The sequence below is a fragment of the Pelmatolapia mariae genome, linkage group LG3_W (genome assembly GCF_036321145.2).
Source record: "Pelmatolapia mariae isolate MD_Pm_ZW linkage group LG3_W, Pm_UMD_F_2, whole genome shotgun sequence".
In the NCBI taxonomy this organism is placed as follows: Eukaryota; Metazoa; Chordata; class Actinopteri; order Cichliformes; family Cichlidae; genus Pelmatolapia; species Pelmatolapia mariae.
The window spans coordinates 36,256,995-36,283,405 of record NC_086229.1 but is presented as its reverse complement, the minus strand read 5'-3'; the positions used below and the strand labels follow the sequence as shown (position 1 = coordinate 36,283,405).

The window sequence follows — 26,411 nt, the reverse complement described above, 5'->3', positions numbered from 1 at the left end:
CATCATCACTGAAACGCTCTCACACACACTACTGAAATTTTACCTGTCACACATACTACTGAAACGCTCTCACACACACTACTGAAAAAACAAGGCATTTCAGTTGAACAGGAAGGCGTTGTTTTTTTTTTTTTGGCATATGTGCTTTTTTTTCTTTTTTAGCAAAGAAAAAAATATCTTAAAATCATCAATAAAACCAGGGAGAGAAGGCTTAGCGTTCCTCCATTTAGCACAATGGATATGATATTTACTCAAAAGTATGATGATGTTAATAATGTCTGAGACACTCAATGCTAGATGATCCATATAAAAAAATTATTATGTAATTCAAATAGTGGCACATCATTAATATTTAGGGAAATCCAATTTAAATTGCATCAAATGCATTGTGTGATAGGGCATAGAAAAAAAAGATGTTCTAGGGTTTCATTTTCATCAGTACAAAAAGAACACTGATCCACCTCAAAGCCAAATCTCTTTTTTTTTTAGAAATTCTGCCACAGGATTAATTTTGTTTATTACTTTAAAGTGTGTTTCTTTAACTTTAGGTACAATAGGCTATTTCATAAATTTTTGGTATGCTTTATCCAGTATATGAAATAACTAAATTAGAACCATGCAATGTAACCGTTCTGTTGTAACTATGAAATATTTTGTCTTTGAAGAAACTACTAATAAATTTCTTATTGCATTTTTATCAAACAGCTGACATTGCCCTAGCAATAAATTTGGGAGCACTGATGAGAAATTATTGTATATCATAAAATTTTTAATCAAATGAAGCAGAGGCAGTGGGACCAGTTCACAAAATTTGTTATATTCTCTTTGAGAACAGTTTAGACAATATTTTTCTGAAAAGTCTGTGTAACTTAGAATGACACCATTATCATCCAACAAATCTGTTATGAATATAATCTTTTTGTTTAAACCAGTCACTCTTGAAAATTGATTTTTGATTAAGTGTTATTACCCTATGATTCCATAAGGTTGAATTATGGGGAGAAGTTGTGGGTAAATCTCATTTTCCCAAAAATGCAAATTCTGTTTTGGAAAGTTTGATATCTTCATGGGGATTTTATTTACCTCCAAATCACATTTCAAAATAAAGTCCAATCCTCCTATTTTATTAAACAAGGATCATGGGATGTGGAGCTAAGTAGAGTCTGGCTGTGACAGACAGGATTTTAACCATTTAATTCTAAGCGTGCCAACCAAAAATTCTAATTCTGGAGTTTTGATACCTTTATTGTATTCCTTCACAGGCTGAGATCTTTCAATGTAATGGGTTTTATTCCTCCACAAAAAATCGAAAATAACTGTGTTAGCCTTATTAATGCTTTTAGAGGAGATATATAGAGAGTGAGAAGGATAAATTAATTTGGAGATGCCTTCAGCTTTAGATAGGATGTTTCTGCCAAAAATAGCGAGGTCTCTGATTAAGCAGTGGCTAAGTGATTTTTTCATCTCCATGATACAGTTAGAAATATTGGTGTCTTCTCTGCTAATTGGGTTTTTTAGATATTATCAGCCCTATATATTTAACTTTAGGTTCAACTCTAACCAAAGCTATTGAGGAGTCACAGCTTGTATGAATCGGGAGAAGTTCACATGTTTTGATACTGAGAGATAAACGAGAAGCTTTAGAGAAAATTTTGTTTTCTCTACCACAAATTTTCTTTCAAAAAAAAAAATAGATGTATCATCTGTGAATTGACTTATTTTGAAGTCTTTATTAAAAATTGATATTCCTTGTATGACATTAGAATTTTTGATTAACAGTGTTAACAACTGAGTTGCCAATATAAAAAGCTTAGGGGAAACAGTAGACATCCTTGTAGTGTTTTGAAATATACCACTTTTTCCATCAGTTTCCTTGTCAGGAAGCAACTTCCTGTTCAGCGGAAATGCCTCTGGTTTCAGTGGAGTGCGTGACTGCATTTCAGTAGTGTGTGTGAGAGCGTTTCAGTAGTGTGTGTGAGAGCGTTTCAGTTGTGTGTGTGAGAGTGTTTCAGTAGTGTGTGTGAGAGGTAAAATTTCAGTAGTGTGAGTGAGAGCGTTTCATTAGTGTGTGTGAGAGCGTTTCATTAGTGTGTGTGAGAGGTAAAATTTCAGTAGTGTGTGTGAGAGCTGAAATTTCAGTAGTGTGTGTGAGAGTGTTTCAGTAGTGTGTGTGAGAGCATTTCAGTAGTGTGTGTGAGAGCGTTTCAGTAGTGTGTGTGAGAGCATTTCAGTAGTGTGTGTGAGAGCGTTTCAGTAGTGTGTGTGAGAGCGTTTCAGTTGTGTGTGTGAGAGTGTTTCAGTAGTGTGTGTGAGAGGTAAAATTTCAGTAGTGTGAGTGAGAGCGTTTCATTAGTGTGTGTGAGAGCGTTTCATTAGTGTGTGTGAGAGGTAAAATTTCAGTAGTGTGTGTGAGAGCTGAAATTTCAGTAGTGTGTGTGAGAGTGTTTCAGTAGTGTGTGTGAGAGCATTTCAGTAGTGTGTGTGAGAGGTAAAATTTCAGTAGTGTGTGTGAGAGGTAAAATGTCAGTAGTGTGTGTGAGAGCATTTCATTAGTGTGTGTGAGAGTGTTTCAGTAGTGTGTGTGAGAGGTAAAATTTCAGTAGTGTGTGTGAGAGCTGAAATTTCAGTAGTGTGTGTGAGAGCGTTTCAGTAGTGTGTGTGAAAGCGTTTCAGTAGTGTGTGTGAGAGGTAAAATTTCAGTAGTGTGAGTGAGAGCGTTTCATTAGTGTGTGTGAGAGCGTTTCAGTAGTGTGTGTGAGAGCATTTCAGTAGTGTTGTGTGTGAGAGGTAAAATTTCAGTAGTGTTTGTGAGAGCATTTCATTAGTGTGTGTGAGAGCGTTTCAGTAGTGTGTGTGAGAGCGTTTCAGTAGTGTGTGTGAGAGCATTTCAGTAGTGTGTGTGAGAGCATTTCATTAGTGTGTGTGAGAGCGTTTCAGTAGTGTGTGTGAGAGGTAAAATTTCAGTAGTGTGTGTGAGAGCTAAAATTTCAGTAGTGTTTGTGAGAGCATTTCATTAGTGTGTGTGAGAGCGTTTCAGTAGTGTGTGTGAGAGCATTTCAGTAGTGTGTGTGAGAGCGTTTCAGTAGTGTGTGTGAGAGCTAAAATTTCAGTAGTGTGTGTGAGAGCGTTTCAGTAGTGTGTGTGAGAGTGTTTCAGTAGTGTGTGTGAGAGCATTTCAGTAGTGTGTGTGAGAGCGTTTCAGTAGTGTGTGTGAGAGGTAAAATTTCAGTAGTGTGTGTGAGAGCTGAAATTTCAGTAGTGTGTGTGAGAGCGTTTCAGTAGTGTGTGTGAGAGGTAAAATTTCAGTAGTGTGAGTGAGAGCGTTTCATTAGTGTGTGTGAGAGCGTTTCAGTAGTGTGTGTGAGAGCATTTCAGTAGTGTTGTGTGTGAGAGGTAAAATTTCAGTAGTGTTTGTGAGAGCATTTCAGTAGTGTTGTGTGTGAGAGGTAAAATTTCAGTAGTGTTTGTGAGAGCATTTCAGTAGTGTTGTGTGTGAGAGGTAAAATTTCAGTAGTGTGTGTGAGAGCATTTCAGTAGTGTTGTGTGTGAGAGGTAAAATTTCAGTAGTGTTTGTGAGAGCATTTCATTAGTGTGTGTGAGAGCGTTTCAGTAGTGTGTGTGAGAGCGTTTCAGTAGTGTGTGTGAGAGCATTTCAGTAGTGTGTGTGAGAGCGTTTCAGTAGTGTGTGTGAGAGCATTTCATTAGTGTGTGTGAGAGCGTTTCAGTAGTGTGTGTGAGAGCGTTTCAGTAGTGTGTGTGAGAGCATTTCATTAGTGTGTGTGAGAGCGTTTCAGTAGTGTGTGTGAGAGGTAAAATTTCAGTAGTGTGTGTGAGAGCTAAAATTTCAGTAGTGTTTGTGAGAGCATTTCATTAGTGTGTGTGAGAGCGTTTCAGTAGTGTGTGTGAGAGGTAAAATTTCAGTAGTGTGTGTGAGAGCTAAAATTTCATTAGTGTGTGTGAGAGCATTTCATTAGTGTGTGTGAGAGCGTTTCAGTAGTGTGTGTGAGAGCATTTCAGTAGTGTGTGTGAGAGCGTTTCAGTAGTGTGTGTGAGAGCTAAAATTTCAGTAGTGTGTGTGAGAGCGTTTCAGTAGTGTGTGTGAGAGTGTTTCAGTAGTGTGTGTGAAAGCGTTTCAGTAGTGTGTGTGAGAGGTAAAATTTCAGTAGTGTGAGTGAGAGCGTTTCATTAGTGTTGTGTGTGAGAGGTAAAATTTCAGTAGTGTGTGTGAGAGCATTTCATTAGTGTGTGTGAGAGCGTTTCAGTAGTGTGTGTGAGAGCATTTCAGTAGTGTGTGTGAGAGCGTTTCAGTAGTGTGTGTGAGAGCTAAAATTTCAGTAGTGTGTGTGAGAGCGTTTCAGTAGTGTGTGTGAGAGTGTTTCAGTAGTGTGTGTGAAAGCGTTTCAGTAGTGTGTGTGAGAGGTAAAATTTCAGTAGTGTGAGTGAGAGCGTTTCAGTAGTGTTGTGTGTGAGAGGTAAAATTTCAGTAGTGTTTGTGAGAGCATTTCATTAGTGTGTGTGAGAGCGTTTCAGTAGTGTGTGTGAGAGCGTTTCAGTAGTGTGTGTGAGAGCATTTCATTAGTGTGTGTGAGAGCGTTTCAGTAGTGTGTGTGAGAGGTAAAATTTCAGTAGTGTGTGTGAGAGCTAAAATTTCAGTAGTGTTTGTGAGAGCATTTCATTAGTGTGTGTGAGAGCGTTTCAGTAGTGTTGTGTGTGAGAGGTAAAATTTCAGTAGTGTGAGTGAGAGCGTTTCATTAGTGTGTGTGAGAGCGTTTCAGTAGTGTGTGTGAGAGCATTTCAGTAGTGTTGTGTGTGAGAGGTAAAATTTCAGTAGTGTTTGTGAGAGCATTTCATTAGTGTGTGTGAGAGCGTTTCAGTAGTGTGTGTGAGAGCGTTTCAGTAGTGTGTGTGAGAGCATTTCAGTAGTGTGTGTGAGAGCATTTCATTAGTGTGTGTGAGAGCGTTTCAGTAGTGTGTGTGAGAGGTAAAATTTCAGTAGTGTGTGTGAGAGCTAAAATTTCAGTAGTGTTTGTGAGAGCATTTCATTAGTGTGTGTGAGAGCATTTCATTAGTGTGTGTGAGAGCGTTTCAGTAGTGTGTGTGAGAGGTAAAATTTCAGTAGTGTGTGTGAGAGCTAAAATTTCATTAGTGTGTGTGAGAGCATTTCATTAGTGTGTGTGAGAGCGTTTCAGTAGTGTGTGTGAGAGCATTTCAGTAGTGTGTGTGAGAGCATTTCATTAGTGTGTGTGAGAGCGTTTCAGTAGTGTGTGTGAGAGCTAAAATTTCAGTAGTGTTTGTGAGAGCATTTCATTAGTGTGTGTGAGAGCGTTTCAGTAGTGTGTGTGAGAGCATTTCATTAGTGTGTGTGAGAGCATTTCATTAGTGTGTGTGAGAGCGTTTCAGTAGTGTGTGTGAGAGCATTTCAGTAGTGTGTGTGAGAGCGTTTCAGTAGTGTGTGTGAGAGCTAAAATTTCAGTAGTGTGTGTGAGAGCGTTTCAGTAGTGTGTGTGAGAGCGTTTCAGTAGTGTATGTGAGAGCGTTTCAGTAGTGTGTGTGAGAGTGTTTCAGTAGTGTGTGTGAGAGGTAAAATTTCAGTAGTGTGTGTGAGAGTGTTTCAGTAGTGTGTGTGAGAGCGTTTCATTAGTGTGTGTGAGAGCATTTCAGTAGTGTGTGTGAGAGTGTTTCAGTAGTGTGTGAGAGCATTTCAGTAGTGTGTGTGAGAGCGTTTCCGTGATAATGTCCCTTACGGCACCTCATACAGAGTCACCTATCGGTCTTCTTCTCTTCTCTTCAATTCAATTTAAGTTTGTTTATATAGCGCCAAATCACAAAAACAGTCACTTCAAGGTGCTTTATATTGTACAGTAGGTCCTACAATAGTAGATACAGAGAAAAACCCAACAATCAAATGACCCCCTATGAGCAAGGACATTGGTGACAGTGGGAAGGAGAAACCTACGGCAGAACCAGGCTCAGGGAGGGGCGGCCATCTGCTGGGACCGGTTGGGGTGAGAGAAGGAAGACAGGATAAAGACATGGTGTGGAAGAGAGACAGAGATTAATAACAGATATGATTTAATGCAGAGAGGTCTATTAACACATAGTGGAAAAACTCAATGCATCATGTGAATCCCCGGCAGCCTATGCCTATTGCAGCATAACTAAGGGAGCATTCAGGGTCACTTGGTCCAGCCATAACTATATGCTTTAGCAAAAAGTAAATTTTTAAACCTTATCTTAAAAGTAGAGATAGTGTCTGGCTTCCATGCTTTAAAAGGTGGTGTCACAGGGATCCTTGGATTATGCATCTTTCGTTTTCCAAGAAAACTTTTTTTTCCAAAGAAACCAGGGAAAGATCTGAACAGAATTAGAAGAATACATGAAAATGACAGCACAGTTATAACACACCAAAAAGGTTAAAAACTTTTTAAATATTTTTCTTTCATATTTAATTTAAAACCTTGCCATCTCTTGATCTACAGAGGGAGGTCCCTGTTCCTGCCTTGCTCCCTGTGCTGCCTGGTGCTGTCCCTGAGAAAGATTCTGAGTGAGCACAGTAATAAGATTCTGTGCAGCGGCTTCCACTGTAGAATTGTAGTTCACATTCTAAAAAACACATATATAAAAAAAAAAAAAATAGGTAAAACATAACAGAAATTATGAAATATGTTAAACATAGGGATGCACCGATACCGGTATCGGCCTCGATACCAGATTTTCTAAAGTACTGTTAAAACTCCCCCGATACCATGGTTTGAGAAAGAAGACTGCATCCTAAGCCCGATTACTTATGGAGTCTTTTAAAATGTTTTCCATATTTTGGGGGAAGGATCAAATTGTTAATATTACTTTACTTTTCGAAGTAAGTTTCAGCCGAAATGATAGCGAGGCGTTTCTGTTGAGCTAGCATTTCAGCAAAAAACGTTATAAAATAAAAAAACACAGACTGCAGTGTAATTGTTTCAAACTTGAACACTCACCTGATTGTTCGCGCCAGCAGTGTTGTTGGAAGACGACGCCATCGTTCACTGAGGGACAAGTTAACAGCAGCCCCCACCCGATACAATGCGCGCTACTTTGAGAGCATGGGAAATGACCACTTCTCACGTAGTGGCTGGGAAAACGTCTCATAATTGATCAGTTACGGCGTAATTTGTACACATTACTGCTTGAAAGAGCTTTAGTAACTGAGTTTTAGCAGTTATGCATGACATGTTTTCTAAACATTATCAAATAATACAGTGCAGGAGGTGTTTGATAAATTATGTTCATTCCCAGGTTTCCTGAAGGCAACATGAAAAATGGACCATCTTGAGCCTGCAGTGGTCTGCTGTCACTCATGATTCCCCGCCCCTCTGTGTGTAGCCACGCCCACCACGCCAAAACAGGGCCAAAAGTCTGTAACTGAAAAATAGAGATCTGAAAGTGAAAAAAAAAATTGAAGCTGAGAGAAAAATCCGAACCTGAAGAATTTTTTTTTGTACATTAATTTAAAAGATCTGAATCTGAAAAAATGTAATCTGAGACTGAATAGATTTTTAAAAAATAATAATAATGAAAAAAAGATTCAGTTAATACAAATATTCAAAACGTTTGATTTTATTTTAAATCCAACCCTTTCTTTTTCAAAGTTCACTCTAAAAATGTGACTTTTGCTTTCAGTTTACATATTTTCGATTTCAAATTTTTTTTTAACTAAACAAACATTATGGCCCTGATTTAACTCCATAACATCAATGGATATGTTAAGGCAAGTTTGTGGTTGAATTGTTGACAGAATGATGTGTCCAGGAACCCGAAAGCAAGCCCTAACTGCTGGCTGAAGACCAGGAGGGCTGTTATTTAAGGTGGGAATCGAAAAGTTTGGGGTAGTAATTGAGGGAAGGAGAAAACTGACTGTAAAGTGGAGAATTGTGAAGGAGTCTGAAATACGGCAAAGCAACATATGCAAAACCATACATACAAACAGAAAATGCATTAATTTTGAGAAGACAAAGGCAAGCTTATGAGGATAAATGCGTAGATATTGATTGGTTAAGAACACAAACACATGCAATTTAATCAGCTTGCTAACTGGATGAGTGAGAGAATGGTGTGAATGTTTAATAAAATAGATGAAAAAAAAAACAAAAGAAAAGTGATTAAAGCAGTGTTTATAAGAGTGACTTAGGAGTGCTCTCGTACTGAGTGATCAAACCAGTGATTAGTATAGAAAGAAAATGAATATAATTCAATAATGTGATAAGGTTTAAACATGTATTTCTCTTGTCAAGTTGGCTGTTGAGCTGTGAGTCACTATGCAAATTAGCTGGAGTGAGTGAGTGACAGAGACACTTCCTGTGTTTGTGTCTCGGAGGCTTTCAGTTCGAGAGGGAGCGGTGGCTGTTGAGGATTATATGGCAAAATATAAAAGGGTAAAGTAACAGGATAATTGATTATGGTGGTCAGGATTGTTGAGAGGGGGAAATATGGACAGGGAATTTATAATTTGGTAATGATACGTTGTTGTAAAGGGGGACTATTGTTGTGTGGAAAACGGTGCAGCGGTTGACGGGGTTTTCGGTGTGTTGAACGGGTGATATTTGGGATTGGTTAAGATTTGTGAGGTTGTTGTTTTTATTTTAATAGAAGGAGTTTAATAAACATGGACATGTCGAAAAGGGCCCATAGTTTTGTACTTTGATGAGCTAATAAGCAGCTCTCTATTTCTCATTTTTTGTTTTGAAGCAGGCCTGGAAGAGGGTGAGCAGCGCTGACAAAATTCTCGGGAGAACAAAAATATAAGGTGGGCTTCTCCGGATTATAATTGACTGAGGAGAGGGCTACTTCTGGGGACCTGATTGGTTGTGGGTCTCTGTTTAAAAGGATTGTAGCGATTCAATCCAGTTAAAAGCCTAAAGGACTATTTTCCTAAAAAGTAAAACGAGATAAAATAAATGAATGAGCTCATGTTGCTGATGTAGAGTATCTGATTATTTGAAGGCTCGATATCAGCAAACGTCATGTGTGAATGCGTGTGAATGAATGTGAGTGACTGGTGGGGATGAATGGGATGCTTTGTTTTGCTTTTGTCATAAGCAGGACAAGGGGGAGACTTAATTGTGGGGATGCTGATTTTTGAGTTGCTTTGAGGGAATTTCTGTTCTAAAGGGGGTTAGATTATGGGATTACATTATATTTTTGGGTGGAGGCTTGATGTTATAGGGGAAAGATTTTTTGATATAACTCATGAAATGAGTGTTTCATATTTTGCTGCTATTTCTGCTATTTTTGTTTTTTATAATCTTTTTGTTTGATAATTGGGATGTTTTGGGCTTTCTTTCTTATAACACAGATTGGATCATAAGGGGGTAAACGGAGTATGAAATGCGAAGTTGAAATTAATATACAGGTTTTGGTTCTAGGAATTTCCAAGGATCCAGATTTCGACTGGAGCAAGGAGTCGAGGAGAGGGGTCATGATGATTAAATTGATTTTATTCCCTAAACACAGGTTTTTAGGGCCGGAGCAAAATACCTGGGAGGAGGATGGCTGAAGTGTTGGGAGAGATGATAACCCTAACCCTTTTTTCCCTTTTAATTTTTAAGTACAGGTGACACATTTTGAGTTTTATTTGGACACACATGTGAAGTCCAAATAAAAAGGGGGGATTTAATTTGAAATTGGTTTTAGGATGAGTTTATAATTATGGGTTTTTTGTGATAATTTAGATATGGTAAAACTGAGGCAGGAATTGTTGTTTTCATGTTTAGGCTAAAGGAGTAAAATGAACTGTATTCTGTTCAGAAGATAAATGGTGCCCATAAGAAGTGGTACACCAAACTTAAAGGGAAACTCTGGGAATAAAAGATATGCTTAGATAATTTGGGGAAAACTAGTGAAGATTTTAGCTCTGTCCTCTAGGGTAGAGGACAGAGCATATTAAGAGAGTGTTAAAAGTGTCACTGACTCAAATGAATAATATTGGAGATTATATATGTAGAAATGATTTTTTCTTACACATTGCAATCGTGCTCATTAACAGAGTTGAATGTTCAGTCCATCTAAGGTCATAAGCTTCGGCGAACGGGATGTCTCAGTCGATATATTGCGGGGGACTTGGAGCAACAGAAGGATAAACAGCATTCACGCTTACACACACACATGAGTTAAACATAGGCGAGGCCAAGGGCCTGAAATTCCTTTAGCTTTTAACTGAATTTGAGTTGGTTCAATAACAAGTGACAGAAAGAAGGAACTAAATAGGGGTTTGCTTGCAACTAAACTGGGTGACCTGAAAAATATTGAGATAACACATGCAGCTCTAAATGAGTCTTATTATATAAAATGCAGTTACAGAATAACAAATGCTGGTTGAAGTGACCAAGTTTTTGTTTAAAACAGAAGCAAAGGGAGGAAGTTTATGTATTTTGGTTAAGTCTGATAAAGTATAAATTAGAGTGTATCATGACATTAAGAGCAGCAAAATGAAATAAAATGTTATACCAAGAACAGGTTATAACACAGGAAATGTGAGTTCTAAAATACAGTTAGAGTTCAGCTTTTAGCTATGATGAAATTTATTTAGGAGCAATTAACTATGTTCTTACACTTAGTGATTAAAGTGGTTGTTTTTTCTTTGATCCTTTAGTAGAATAAGCAGTTATAATGATTTTCTATACATTTTCTGGTGATAGGTGACTTTAGATGAGAGGTAGGCACTTGCAGCAGCAGCGACAGTTTTGTGTACAGGATGTGGATGATCAGATAAGGGAAAATAGGGGAACCAACAGGAAGCGCCTGCAGAGACGTGCAAGCAGTGCTTTAAGAGTTTTACAAAGGCTGAGTAGTGTTACGAATACGAAGACGAAATTAGGTTCATGTTTTGAGTAATATTAGGTTGAATCAGGTTTGAATAAAGAGAGCACTGGAGGAACAGAGTAAGTTAGAGCCGTAGGAGGAGAAGGTGTTTTCTATCCTTTGCAGGAGGCCAGATTTCCACGAGAGAGGGACCAAGGAAGAACCTGACTTTACCCATGGAGTGTTCTTAGGGGGAGCTGGCATTTCTAGAGAGGGTCAGAGTAACGTTATAAGTGTGTGGTGACCCTCTTCGAGGGCCACCACAAGAGAGGGAGTGTCAGGAGGAGAAATATTTTACTGCTATTATTTGCCGCTATTAGTATAATCATCGTTACCATTTCATTATTAATAGTGATGTTGCATTCAGATGTTCAAATATATTGGTATTAGATCAGTCTTTATTACAGGTCCAGTTATAACCACTTCAAACTGTTAAGTTGAATTTATAATCTTAAATGTTTGTATGCAGACTGCATGGTGAAAGAAAAGGCCCCACGTAGAGTAACTCCAAAATGAGGAAACACTTCTGCAAGGCATGCTTCTGCAGAAGCGAAACTGAAACCAGAGTCTAAGTGCAAGTTAAGAGCAGGGTGTTTTATTAGGCATTTATCTTTGATTTAAGCTTTAAGGGGTTGTATTAGATTGAAACATTTGTTTTATACATTTTACATAGAAGTCAAGATCATTACCCACAGGATGGCCTTAGCCTGGTTGCTTAAGCTGAGGTCAATTAAGGTGCAGCGTGTATGTGCAGACATACACACATACACACACATAGTTTCAGTACATGCTGGCCTTCTGTCTAGTGGAAAGGTTACGAGGCTTAGCTGATGAAGTGAAGGATGAAATAAAGGGCAGCAGAAGCTGACACACATACACATACATAGAAGTAGACTCATTATGTTTTGCTTGCAACTGCAAAGTTGTGCATGAGTGACAGTTTGTGCAGAACGTGGACCTGATGTTCCAGAAGATAAGCCTGGGCAGGATGGTGACAGGAAGCACCTGGGGTCGAGCCGAAGACAATGTTCTTTTTTAAAAACTGTGTTCAAAGTTAACTGAACGGGTGTGGTTTTGATTTGACGTATGCTGCATTGAAATCTGCCTGACAACAGGAGGGGAGGGGGACTGTACTGTTTCACCCGTATAAAGCCTTTGTGCTGATGTTTGCAAGTCAGTCCAACACTGAATCTGTACCGTGTTGGGGCTCCGCATGTGTAACTATTAAAATGTCGTCTAATTGCACCCGGCCGGATCAGTGGTCATTATTTTGGTCTTCCTCCTCAATTCCTGAACCCTTATTAGTGTCCATACAGCTGTACTTAATATTGTTTAATAACCTGTTGTTTAGGGCTGGGCGATATAGCCGATATAGCCTTTCTCAAAAATTGATAGTGCGCCTTATGTATGAATTCTGGTTGTGCTTACTGACCTTGAACCGATTTTGGCATGCAGAAGTCTGTTAAAAATGTTTTAGTACAGCTTTGGTAAGCCATGCACTGCTTGATGGATTGTCAGAGCATTACGGCTACCGTAGTGAGGAGCTTCACGGAGTAATCTGGGTCCAAAACTCCGTCCCTTCAGGCCCCAAAGCCAAACTATCACTGAGAGTTAAAAACTTTACCAGGTGTAACAATGAAGTTTAACATCCAGGCATCCATGAAAACAGAAGTGTTCAGGGAGAAATGCAGTCTCATAGCTCATAGTCTCATAGATGTTGTACACAGGCCAAACTGAGCAGGTGCGAGAGAATTCAACATTAATGAATCAATGTTACGGAAGTGGAGGTAGCGCAGTTTTTGGCTTTCCCCATATTTCCAATGTGCTTCATCTCTTAGCTGTGACTGTCGGCATAATGAGAGATGATAATGGTTGTAGCCACTGTGATGCTTTCGACCAAAACAGGCGCATGTTGATGACATCATCAACATGCGTTATCGCGGTATAGTCAAAATCTCTACCGTTGGCCAAATTTTTATGGTTTCTATTGTATATCGTTTCTATGGCCCACCCCTACTGTTGTTACTGTTGATGCGTCACAGAGATCAGCTGTGCTACAAACTGGAACTCTGCTGAATGCAGTTACTGGATTTACTAGTTTGGTGAACTTCCAAGAACGAATGCTTCCTTGGCTGAACGCAGTGAACGTCATTAAAAAAACAGCTTTACTTGCACATAAATCTGTCAGTAAAGTCTGGCTAATAAATTCTGGTGGTGTTATAGGTTCTCTTGGTCAGCTTGGTTTGGCTCCTGCACAAAACAGTTTGCTCTCATATTTGACACTGACAGGAATAAAGAGTAAAAAACACGACAACCAAATTAAAAAAGAGAGACAAGTTAAAGCAGAAGATATTTTGTGTGTCAGAACATGTGATCCTCACCAAGACAGGCAGAGAAAAGGTCTGATTATTGTTGCTGAACTGTGATGGTGAACAGTCTCCTCTGTTGATCCCAGTGTGACTGAAGTCCGTGTGATGAGTGAGGACTGAGCCTGTGTTAGTCGATCGTCTCTAAACAGGATGTGAAGCATCAGTTCAGTCGTATTAAAGCCCTGAATAAACACTCCTTATGTATCCACTGTCTGTGTTTGGCTTCTCATCTTCAAAGACTCAACACAAGATGTTGGTCACATTAACATAAAACACAGGATTTGCTGCAGATGTTAAAGTGTGTTCTCCATGTGCTGCTGATCATGTATGTTAGTACCTGTAGGATCGATGAAAAGCTCTGATTCAGTTCACTAATGAGGCTCAGGGGAATAACTGGGATATTTCCCCAACAGAGACGTCCTGCTGGGATAGTTTTCCTGCTCTACACTCTGGTGTTTCTGCTCAAAAAACAACAAAATGAATTTTCATGAGCCTACAGATCATGGACTTCTTTGAGAAACTTAATGAAGACACTTTTCTTTCCAGGCTCCTTAGATTGAACTTGAACAAAGGATTTGAGAAGCAGAAAAGTTTTTAAAGATAAATTAAACATATTAATAAATATTCTGTTTATTTTATGTTATTTAGCTGTTTATGTTATTTTTCTGTTTTCTGTAACACGTCTGCTCTTGTGTCATACGTTATCAACAGTGTATCAATGCATTCCTATGGGTGGAGACAGAAACACCCACCCAAAAAGAGCTCCGAGCAAGAATAAAAGAGGAGGAGACAGGATCAGAGTGGGACAGTGGAGCTTGTTGTTGGTGTCTCGGTGTGAAGAAACTGTAAGTTTGCTTTGTTTCCTCCTTTAACAGTTTGTTTGTTTCTGTTTTGACCTGATGTTGTCCATCACAGCGACACTCTCTCCCCTCTGTTATATTATGTTACATACGTAACAGAGGGGAGAGAGAGTCTCTCACTCAGAGAACCAAGGTTACAATGTAACCACACATTCAGCTCTTGTGTTTGAAGACAAATCCTCATGATTATTGATTGGCTGGAATCAAACAGTTTGTTAAACATTTAATCATGTGGCAGTTTCAGCTGCTGCTCACAAATCTGATAACAGGAACAAGTTAATGCTATGAGGAAGACGTTCATCTGGGCGCATTGGCCTGGTTGATCATGTGACCGTGTTTGGGCTCAAACTGATATGAGTGGTTAAGCTGCAGGGCAGGTGTGACAGCCTCATTTTTCAGGTGTGAGTCAGACTCTTCATACAGTCCTGTTTAACAACATGTTGTTCCTGTTGATGCATCACAGAGATCAGCTGTGCTAAACTCTACTGCATGCAGTTACTAGTTTCTCTAGTTTGGTGATGGAAACATCGATGAGACTGTTTCCATCACCAAACATCATCATGTTGCTGAAACAACAAAGTAAAAAAAAAATAAATCTATCTGATCGAGAAATCACTCATCTTTGGAAAAGAGAGTTTATTACAGAGAAATGGCTCTTTCCAAAATAAAAGCTATACTATATGCTTCCTCTGGGGTATATTCTCAGCAGCATATTAAACATATCAGGTCCCCATGAGGAGAATCATGTGCTAACGGCTGTCTAAATGACTCGGGTAAAGTTTGTAGCATGCGTGCTTGTTGTTTTTGTCTGCTTCCACTTGTCTTTGCACTAGGATGATGTCGGCGCAAATGTGTAGTCATATTCATTGTGTTCCCACTAGTGCTGTCAGCGTTAATCTCGTTAGAATGACGTTAACGCCACAGCGCGGCAAATCTCCGTTAACGAGTTACAGCGGATCGCCCCGTGCGTTGGGCTGGACGGTGTCAACACGCTAACGAGCAAACTGCGTTAACGCAGTAGTTCCCACCCATGTAATTGAGCATTGCGTGGCACATCCGACATACTGTTTTATCCATGAGGCGCTTACCTTTAGGGTCATACTTCACATGAAGACCAAAATAGTTCCAAAGGCCAGATCTGAATGAGGGTGGGGGAGGTTCAAGGTCAAACGAAGATTTTAATGCACACGTGCGGGAGATGGATACTGTACGCAGACAGCATCGATCTCGAAATGATGGAGCATTGCTCAAACTCTTATAGCCTCTAGTGGCCCCCACCTAGTCATAAAAGCCTAAACATTTACGCTCTTTCTCTCATACGGCGGCTACGTTATGACCTCGGCTCCCTGTTTATCTGCTTCCAACAAGGTGGTGGATAAAACTCCTGTGGAATGTGGTCTGTTTCCTCTGCTATCTGGACAGAAAGGCCCTGACTCTCTGCACACAATATTCTCTTCATGATTCAGCAGTATAAAATGTTAAGAAACAGTGTAACACATTCACAGCAGATCAATGGTACAGGATAATACACACCTATCTAACAAATCTAATAATGGTCACATTCTTTTAACTCAGAAGTATAATGGAAACTAAACCACATACACATCACACAATCCATACAAGGGGATATAATATGACCTACAGCAGTATAATGCAACACAAAACAATATCATCCATTCACAATATATCAGCAGTCTAATCTAATACAAACCAGTTTAATAAATCTAATAGTTATCACCTCTTCAGGAGAAATAAAGCAACCTAAAACTACATAATAATTTCACAATCATTAATCAGGGGTATAACATGGCATAAGGTAATATCACAATCCCGCAATATCCCGCTGGACACTCTGGGTGTTTTCTACCTGCTCAGTTTACTTTCGCTTTCCTCAACTTAGTGCCGTGGAGCTTGTTATTGGTGTGTGAAGAAACTGTAAGTTTGCTTTGTTTCCTCCTTTAACAGTTTGTCTTTAGGAACTTTACTGTTTGTTCAGCTCATGTTTGATTTCTTCACACAACAAACTGTGTGTGTTTCCGGTCTCTCCATTATAGTCAGTGTGTAATGTTTCCTGGCTAACATCAGCTGTGTGCAGCTTAGTTCAGCACAAATCTGCCGCTCCATAGTTCACGGTAACGGACTCACAGCTGGACCAACGAGGCCGAGTGTGTCCTCACTCTACGTTCGTGTTTGTGTACTTGTAGTTTGTATTTTGTGAGTTCACTCAGAGCACAGAGGACGCAGCGTACGTGATGACGTCACAGCTCAGCTGCAGTGTTTTTCTGTCACTGTGATTAATATTTACACACGACACCCACAAAGCTCTGACGCTAAGCTAGCCAGACAGCATGCTAACGCTAAGCTAAGGCTAAGAGCTCCCTAAATACACAAGTTAAAAATGTAATTGAGCACTTTGTGAATGAGAGCAGCAACAACAGCACAGAGTTAGAGCTCTGAGTGTTTATTAAAGGATCGTTGTGTGAAAGACGCTCTAACACAGCTGACTGCAGCCTTTAGCTGTGAGCACTCAGTAACTTTAAACAGATGCTGTTATCAAGTGAAAATAGCAAAGATTTCAGGGCTGAGCCCCAGTATTTCTACATCCTAGTAACACCTCAGAGAGTCACAACTCATCAAAGCTTGTTATTATCATCAAGACAGATTTAGGTCAATATCATTTCACATTTCTGAGTCATCATCCATCAAATGTTGACACATAGTGGGTTTGTCATTCTCTCAGCTGACACTGAGATGAAGCAGGAAAGAAGCAGCTGATATTTGGACAGCACACATGATGGAAAGGAGGATTTCAGTCGATGTGCACATGAATGATTTGTGTTTCCTCTGCAGGTAGAAAGTGTGTGTGAGCTGAATTGAGCAGCATGGATCAGTGTGAGGACAGAGAGGAGGGAGTCCCTCCCTCTAAAAGCACTCTGTGTGGGGAACATGAGAGCCAGACCAAAGCTCAGAGGTGAGATGACCATCTCTAACTGTCCATGACTCTTCTCCATGTCACAGCTCAGCACTCACACTGGCTCATCATTATTCACAGGAACCCACCTGGACCTCCACCCAGCTCTGTGTCCTTAAGGAGTGACACATCTAAGGATCGGCTGATTCATTTTAAAGTCCAGCCTGTGTCTGCTGCAGAGAGGTGAGCTGTTAGTAACATGAACTCTTTGATTTAACTACTTGATGTTGCTGGATATAAACTGCAGTGCAAACACATCATTCATCCTATTTAAACTATCTCTGGTTTCTAAACAACTGAAAATAAAATTCAGCAAACAGGAAGTGAAACATGTAAAAAACTTTTTATTCTAATGTGAACTAAAGCAGAAAGTAACTGAATGAAAGATGTCTGATTTGGTCTCTTCAAAATGGTTGAAGTAAAATGTTTCTTCTACACCAGTAGAAGAAACTTGTTGACTTTAAATGGGTCTAAAGATGCTGATATTTACTTTAAATCAGGCGTGTGTCGTCCTGCAGAGAGGTAATGTGTGTGTAAATGTTGTTGTGTGTTTGTGAATAAATCCTCCATCATGTTTAATGTCAGCTCTGTTTCACACACATGTTCATATGTGCAGCGGTGTGTGTTGGAGTGTTTCCACAAACACAGCAGATACTCAGAGATTATTGTTAGGAAGGGGAGACAGTAGATCGTGTTTGTGTTCTTGGTCACATGACACAGGTCAGCTGTTCACACAGCGTTCAGCTTCATAGGCTGGAACAGTTTGGAATAATACTGGGAACAATGGTTCTTGTATGGAGCTTTTCTCCTCTGAGCTCTTTGATACTCGCCTCATTCACACATGGAAAGCATTGCAAATAAATGCGAACACGGTTTTCCTGCACTCATCTTTCATCAGGATGGTGTCAGTGTGAGCTGTTTCTATCACTATAAACCTGACACTGAATTTTGCATCATTTCCATACAAAACTAAACACAAGTATGAAAAAAAGTGTGTTTACAGTTTTACTTTGAAACAAACAAACAAACAAACTGTGCTTCAGGTTGGTTAAGAAACAAACAGACTCACAGCAACGCACAGACGTCCGACCTTCATATATCGGTTGTTAAGCTTAACGCAGGAATCACAAACATTCAGAGATGAACTTACACACTTTGCTTTATACATACTTTGAGTTTAAAGGTACTTGACCTGTGAATGATGACGTATCACAAGTACACACAAGTACATTTACTGAGAAACGGCTTTAACTTTAGAAACAAAGTTCAGTTAGAAAAACATTTGAAGTCATTCAGAGTTTAAAACCCAACAAAGAAGTGTCAGTGATCAGGACAACAGTGGAAGGACTCTGGAGTATCATTTGTATTATTGATCATTTTGATCTCTGACACTGAAAATACAGATGCAGCAAGGGAAGCAGCAAAAGTGACTGAACACAGCTTTTAGAGGCTAAATTCAAACTTTCAACAATCAAAAGTGGTCACATCTGTGTGTGTGTGTGCGTGTGTGTCTGTGTCCATGGTTCCTCCACAGAGTGGACCAGCAGAGCTCAGAGGTTCCCAGTGGTCAGTCTGCCCAGCAGCATCAAACACAGCTGGACTCTATATTTATGGTCTGTACATGTACAACAACTACTTTATTATTAATATTAATAATAACACATTTATTTATAGGTCCCTTTCAGAACACCAAGGACTCTGTGGACTAAAAGAAACAAACTTTAAAATCAGACGGAGCAAATGTGATCACAGGCAATGTTCCCTCTATGCTGCACGCGTGCGCAAGTGCGCAGTGCTGGCACGGTCTCTGCACACAGAAAATCTGCGCTGCACACAAAAAAAATCCACCTGAATTGAAATGGGATTAGAACGATGCCTCCTTATCTCATAGTCCAGCCAATGATGCGATTCACATTCGTATATACGCAGCTAATCAACGTGGTTCACAGGCTCTGACAGCGTCCTTATGTGCCCACACTGGTGTTTTAGCAAAGCAGCGAAGCCACGTTGATGACAACGTGTAAAACCATTGGAGTTGTTTGATTGTTTGGTTTTCTTCCTGAATAATATTGTTGTTCATATTTACTGCGGGAAGAAACGGTAAAAACTGCGTTTTATAAGGAGAACGCTGGAAAGCACTCTACGCCTGTGAGCAAAGATGAAACCAAAACACCCCCCACCCATTCCTATTGGTCGAAAAATGCACCATGTGGACCAATCAAAACAGGGCATCTAGTTGTTAAGAAACGGGAGGAAGTTTTAGAACTGACGTGTTTTGAGATGTGAGAGATTTGCCACGTTTAGCACAAATCTTGTGTAGTTAGTGTGTAGTGTAGTCAATAGTTGTGTTGTGTGTCAGAACAATGAGGCGACTGCTGAATGTTACAGGTGTTACAGCAGTGATACATCTCCTGTTGTCAGGCCTGCAGGTATCAGGCTGTTGTTCTCCTTTATCTCATAGTGGACAAAAATTATTTTTTGGAGTGGCACAAATAATTTGTGTGGCATCAAATTTGATGCAGAACAGCTGATTGTTCAGTAAATAGTTTGAAATGTTTATTTAAAAACGCCTTGGCTGCATTTTTAGGTAAACAGCTGCAAAAAACTTTGTTTTAGCCTTTTGAAGAAGTAACTATATAATTAATTGCGCAACATTGGTCATTATTTACTCTATTTTGCATCCAGAGTTACAGGACTCTCTCCCAGACCACAGACTCATATTCATATTTTTACTTCCAGTAGTGTTACTACACAGGTCATGAACTAGATTTTTTAAAATTTTCATTGTAAGTGGGCTAAAGCAGTTAATTAAAAGTAGTCTAACATAAATGTAAATGCTGTAATTTGATTATTTTAATAAACCATGTAACTTGGATGGATTGGATTCTGCTGTGACCACAGTGCACACATCTGCTGCTGCTCACAGTGGTCCAAGGGAGGAGTTTGTGTGTTTATAGTTTGTGTGTTTTATAGTTTTTATAGTTCTTCTCAAACTGTTTTTATAGTTTTATAGTTTGTGTGTTCGCTCAGACACATGAAACATTAGAGGGAACATTGATCACAGGGAAACGTTTTAAACCTCGAGGCTTTAAACAAAAACCAAAGTGAAACAGTTTGTAGTTGAGATCAGTGGGAATGAAGCTGAATAATTGTTTCTTCAATAACTTTGTAAATGAGAAATATGATGGAAATTAGCAGCATTAGCACTTACTAATGATATGAGTAGACACTCGGCTGTATTGAGACGACCACATTAGGTGGTCCTCAACTGTAATGGAAACCAGTGGATCCAGTCGACTCGTGGCGACCTGTGGTGAGTCGATCTGAGCAGCTACTAATGGAAACGGGGCCATAGATGTGTTTGTGCTTAATATCAATGAATCACAGGATTTTTACATTACTGTTAAAATCTCATGTTTTTTTGTTAAAGTGTGCAGTTCGGGGTGTGTTACTAAAACTGTGGTTCACTTTCCAAAGACCCAGCCCCCATAAAAAGCAGCCAATCAGCTTCTAAGAGTTACACACCCACTTCACTAGCTTGAAGAGTGTTCCTGTACGAGGACTGAAAATGATTTAAAAAGCAGCCAAAGAACAACTTTGACACACCTTCATAAAGCCTGCAGAGCAAAGAAAAACTAGCTGAAAGTCTGACTGCTCTTATGAAAAGTACAGAGAAATTATGGGTCGGTCAACACTTGTGCGCAATATAAGAGTTTAAATAAATCTAAAGAGTAACTCAAAATCCTACAATCATACTGAGAAAATCATCTACAGCTAACTATCCAAGTGGATTTATTTAAGACAGCTCCATCTGCTGGTGGCCCTCTGCAGGTGCATGAAAGGGGCGTGTTTATAGTGAAAGTAGTAGAGAAAGTAAACCCTATGAGAAGGAGGACTCTCAGCAGCTTCCAGCTCATATTCAGACATTTGACTTCTCACTGAAAGCAGCAGGTTTAAGTGTCTGTACCTTAAGAAGAGATAACATGTCAGTAATAATTAGAGTTGATTGAGCAATGCTGTCCTTGTAATGTAGTTTATGATTTTTATACATCTGTTTGTGGACAAGTCCAGTTTTTCTGTAGAGCCTCTCAAGTTGGTGACAGCAGTCAAAGTTCACGTGTAAACCAGAGCAGCTAAATCAGGTCCAAATGTGTTGTTCACAGTGAGTGGGATCATCAGTGTGCTGCTATGATCCTGCAGCAGGATGTGTTTGGTCAGAGAATGGATAGATCACTAAGTCATTGTTGAGTTTAGGGGGACAGTAGACAGTTGGAGTAGGTTCAGCCAGTTGACACACAGTGGATTAAAATAACTGAAGGCAGGAGCAGACACCTGTATGACTTTCCACCTCTCACATAGATTATTGTCCCTGGGCAGAGCCACAGGGCTGGTAGATGTAAACAAACCTGGAGGAGAGGATTTATTCAGCTGAGAAAAGTCACAGAGTTGTGTCTTGATGCTCAATCATCCAGGTAAGTAAATCCCAAAAGGTTGATTCTGTTCATCTGGATGTTTTCAGTGGGAGAAATGTTTCATCATCATCATCAGGTGACTTCTTCAGTCTCAGCTGACTGCAGGTTTCCAACCTTATAAACAGAAACCAGCCCACTGAAGGAACAATGGGCTGTGAGGTCAGTTCATTGATCATTGGTACGCATATTGTCAGGACCATTGATCAACAACAACTGATCAATGGTCCTGAGTACCATTCACAGAGAGTTGGGGAATGGCTGCAATCACATCATTGTAAGATGGTGACAGATGTACCCTTCGGTCCCTCCTCCATTCAGAGATGGTCTTTTCCTTCTCACATGAATGGCCTCCTTGACTCTGCCCTCAAACCAGCGTTCACATTTACTCAGGACCTTCTTGATGTTCTTCTGCTTCCCTGGCTGCTGTCTGTGGGGATGGTGTTCGCTCGGTGTTGTAGCGTCCTGATGACGCCCAGTTTGTGCTCCAGTGGATGATGAGAGTCAAACCTTAAATACTGATTTGTATGTGTAAACAGAGTGAACCTTGAAGACCAGCTGTCTATATAATCAACTCAGTCACCTGAAACATCTCCAAGTTTCTGGCTTCAATCATCAACCTGTTGGTAGTTCAGCTCTGAACACCAGTGAAATGTTTCTCCCACTGAAATCACTGCATTATGAACACAATCAACGTTTTTGGATCATGGAGTTGTGGAGAATGTCTCAGTTAATGAGATAAAGTCAGACTTACAATTGGTGAGGAGATCATGGATGATATGCTCCTTGATCGTAAAGAAGTGGATGTTGTGTAGACTGAAGTTCAGAGTGGTGAGTCATTCATAAAATATTCTGTTCCAGCTGCTGGAGGACAACATCATCACTTTTGTGAAGAACGAGCTGAAGAAGATCCAGAAGGCTCTGAATCCAAATAAGCCCCACTGCTTGGAGTTTCAGAGGGACGATTATGAGCAGAGGAGCAGCAGAGAGGCATTTGTGAAGATCACAGTGGACTTCCTGAGGAGAATGAAGCAGGAGGAGCTGGCTGACCATCTGCAGAGACGTAAGAGGATTTCTTCTTACCTGTTAGATGATAAATCAGACACTTGTGACACCAGTGTGTTCAGTCATTTCTCAGTGGGTCAGAAACTCTCATCAGCATTTTGTAAAATATGATTTTTCAAGTTGTATTTTTATTATTATTATTCAGAACTTCCTGCTGCAGTTTGTCATCGTAGCCTTAAATCCACCCTGAAGAAGAAGTTCCAGTGTGTGTTTGAGGGCATCGCTAAAGCAGGAAGCCCAACCCTTCTGAATCAGATCTACACAGAGCTCTACATCACAGAGGGAGGGACTGCAGAGGTCAATGATGAACATGAGGTCATACAGATTGAAACAGCATCCAGGAAACCAGACAGACCAGAAACAACCATCAGACAAGAAGACATCTTTAAAGGCTCACCTGGAAGAGATGAACCAATCAGAACAGTGCTGACAAAGGGAGTGGCTGGCATTGGGAAAACAGTCCTAACACAGAAATACACCCTGGACTGGGCTGAAGACAAAGCCAACCAGGACATCCAGTTCATATTTCCATTCACTTTCAGAGAGCTGAATGTGCTGAAAGAGGAAAAGTTCAGCTTGGTGGGACTTGTTCATCACTTCTTTCTGAAATATTTTTGTCTTTAACTCTAATTCAATTCAATTCAATTCAATTTTATTTATATAGCGCCAAATCACAACAAAAGTCGCCTAAAGGCGCTGTATATTGTACAGTAGATAGCACAATAATAAATACAGAGGAAAAACCCAACAATCATATCATATGACCCCCTATGAGCAAGCACTAATCAAAGCACAATCCAGATGCAGCCTATAAGAACATGAGCTCTGATCCTTCACTGACAGGTTTATTATCCTCAAGTTGTTCACTTGTCTCCAACAACCAGGACTTTAGCTCTGTTTTTTTTTTTAAAGCAAATACTTGAGCTACCAGACTGCACCTACATCTTTTTCAGATGTTCTTATTTTAAGGTCTGGTTTGTGTCTCACCTTTATTGCAATCCCCAGTGTCTCTCTGTTTTTCAAATATAAATCTGTTACCTCGGTGTGGCCAGACCAACATGGTGAACCCCAAATACAGACAAAGGTGAAGGAACTGAATATTACTTGACCTGAAGGCTTTATTTACACACAGGAACTTGACACTTTCACTTTTTAACATGAGCTGTGAACTATGGTCAGGTGAAGTGGGCTCTGTGGTAGGTTTCGGGAAATGGGTCTTGGTTTCAAAGATAGTGATCTGAGTCACTGTAACAGAGGTAGAGCAGCATCAGAAAGATCTCTGGTGGAGGTGGTAAGTGAAGGAGGTTATCTTCAATGTCTTACTTGTCAGCAGCTGGAAAGCAACTTGGGGAAGGCAGGTGGTGAGGCCTGGGTGAGTGCTTGTTAGCTTTGAATCCAGGCAAATGGTCCAGTAAGTCTAAGAGATGAAAGGCATTAATGTGGCTCTGAGTGAATCAAGAAGACCAGCATCCAGGATAACGTGACTGAACTGCAAGGGTGAGTAGATGATCCGAGGATTAGGAGGTTAGCAGAGTTATTGAGAGTGCTGGTGTTATATTCAGCCTAGTAGATTACTGTCAGGTGTGGACAATGGACAGGTTGACCAGGCATTGCGGCGTGACGTCAACTCCAAAGCCCTATAAACAGTACATTTGCATAATGACTGAAACCAGCCCACTGAAGGAACAATAGGCTGGGAGGTCAGTTCCTTGACCATTAGGTTTCAGTCATTATGCAGATGTACTTTTTATAAGATTGGGGAAAGCTGCAGTCAGCTGAGACTGAAGAAGTCACCTGGATGAGTGACAAAACGTTTCTCTCACTGAAAACGCTACGTCCAGATGAACAGAATCCACTTTTTGGATTTACTAACCTGGATGACTGAGCTTGCATCAAGCAAGTTTTTATGAGGTTTACAGTTTGTTATCATTTCTAAACCAGAAGGTGGAGGAGATGGAGCTCATGATAACTGGCCACTGCCCTTCAGCGTGCTTTATGAAATCATCCAATCAAAATAAAGTTGGCCTTTAGGGAAAGCGGGGCTTTAAAGGGGAATGAGCCAAAGCAGCTTTGAGACAGAAAATGAAACGAGAGTCTGCACCAAGTCCAGGATGTGATACATTATTTATAACTACATTTACAGTAATCACACATATTAGAATTGATAACGTGACCAGCAGTACTCTAGTAACTGTAATACTGCAGTACTCACAGGCCTGTGCCAGCAGACACTGAACAACTGTCACTAAATTAACCTGCTCTTTACTGGTTTCCATTTACATACATTAGAATAATTGTGTTTAATTTGAAATATTTTTCTTCTGTTACACTTAAAGTATTGAAATTTTTTTTATTTAATTGTGCATTGTAGTGTACTCATTTGTACACATTTGATTACTTAGGTTCAACGTATAAAGAGATTTTATTTGATAATAAATATTATTGTTTTGTTGTTCTTGGTTTTTTTTTCAGGCTGAGCAGCTGTATCCTGTCAGAGAAAGGCTGTACAGATTTGTTGTCAGTGGTCAGCTCCCAGTCCTGCAGTCTGAGAGAGCTGGACCTGAGTACCAACAGCCTGAATGATGCAGCAGTAAAGCTTCTGGCTGCTGCAGTGGAGAGTCCACAAGCCAAACTGAATATTCTGAGGTCTGACCGATTTGTGTTCTTTATTCTTTTGTTTGTTTGTTTGTTTGTTTTGTTTGTAACTGAGAAAATAAATCAAGCAATTTAAACAGTAAAGGTAAACTTGATCAATTTACTGTTGTTTTGTCCCACATCTGCTCAGCATAAAACAACAAGGATTCTTAAAATATAAGATTAGTTATTGGACCCTGATTACACTTTAACAGCAGTCTTTGTTCATGTTTTCATTTTCAGACTCAACATCTGTGAACTTTTAGTGGAAAACTGTGAAGCTGTGTCCTCAACGCTCAGGTCTCAGTCCTCTACTCTGACAGAGCTGGACCTGAGTATCAGAAATGTGCAGGATTCAGGAGTGAAGCTTCTGTCTGCTGGACTACAAAGTTTAAACTGTAAACTAAATACTCTGAGGTCAGATCAATTGACATTTTGTTTTTTCAAATCAACCAATTAAACATTTTGTTCAAGTTCATCCATATGATGTTGTATCTTAGTATGTTAAGGTTTCCTTCAAAAATAAAAAGATGGCATGTAATATAATAATATAATAACAAACTTTTGTTTTTCAAACAAAGTATTATAGACTATCTTTCATTTTTCAGACTGAGCGGCTGTAACCTGTCAGAGAGAAGCTGTGAAGCTCTGTGCTCAGTCCTCAGCTCCCAGTCCTCCAGTCTGAGAGTGCTGGACCTGAGTAACTCTGACCTGCAGGATTCAGGAGTGAAGCTTCTGTCTGCTGGACTAAAGAGTTCACAGTGTGCAGTGGAAACTCTCAGGTCAGGATCATTAACACATATCATAATTTAAAATGTGAATTATATTATTGATTGACTTATCAATAGAGCTTTTAGCTGAACTTATATTTATATTTCAGTGGATTATTAGACTCTGAATTACTGTGTAAAATTTGTCACAGTCAAATGTTTTGTTTATTTTTTTAAAACATTCATGTACTGGCCATTTTACATAAATTTGGCTAATCTTCCACAATATATACATTTGATTTCGTTAGGAATCAAATGTACAAATTACATATTTTGCTGGATATTGGGTATTAATGAAAAGTCTTTAATGACACCACATTTCGATATGTAGGAGGTTACCGGTTGGTATTGTTTCAGTGTTTGAGTTTTCCTTGCAAAGAAACATCTGGAATTTAACAAAACATATTTTAAAGCTGTTTTCTCTAAAGGGATTTGTA

General features: G+C 39.7%; 1 protein-coding gene and 1 pseudogene across 1 annotated transcript in view; both read left to right on the top strand.

Moving 5' to 3' along the window:
- The window catches only part of LOC134622363 (NACHT, LRR and PYD domains-containing protein 12-like), a 290,226-nt gene that overhangs the window by 171,544 nt on the left and 92,271 nt on the right, over nt 1-26,411 (top strand). The gene's annotated exons all lie outside the window — the stretch shown is intronic.
- LOC135932100 (uncharacterized) lies at nt 16,918-25,483 on the top strand (annotated as a pseudogene).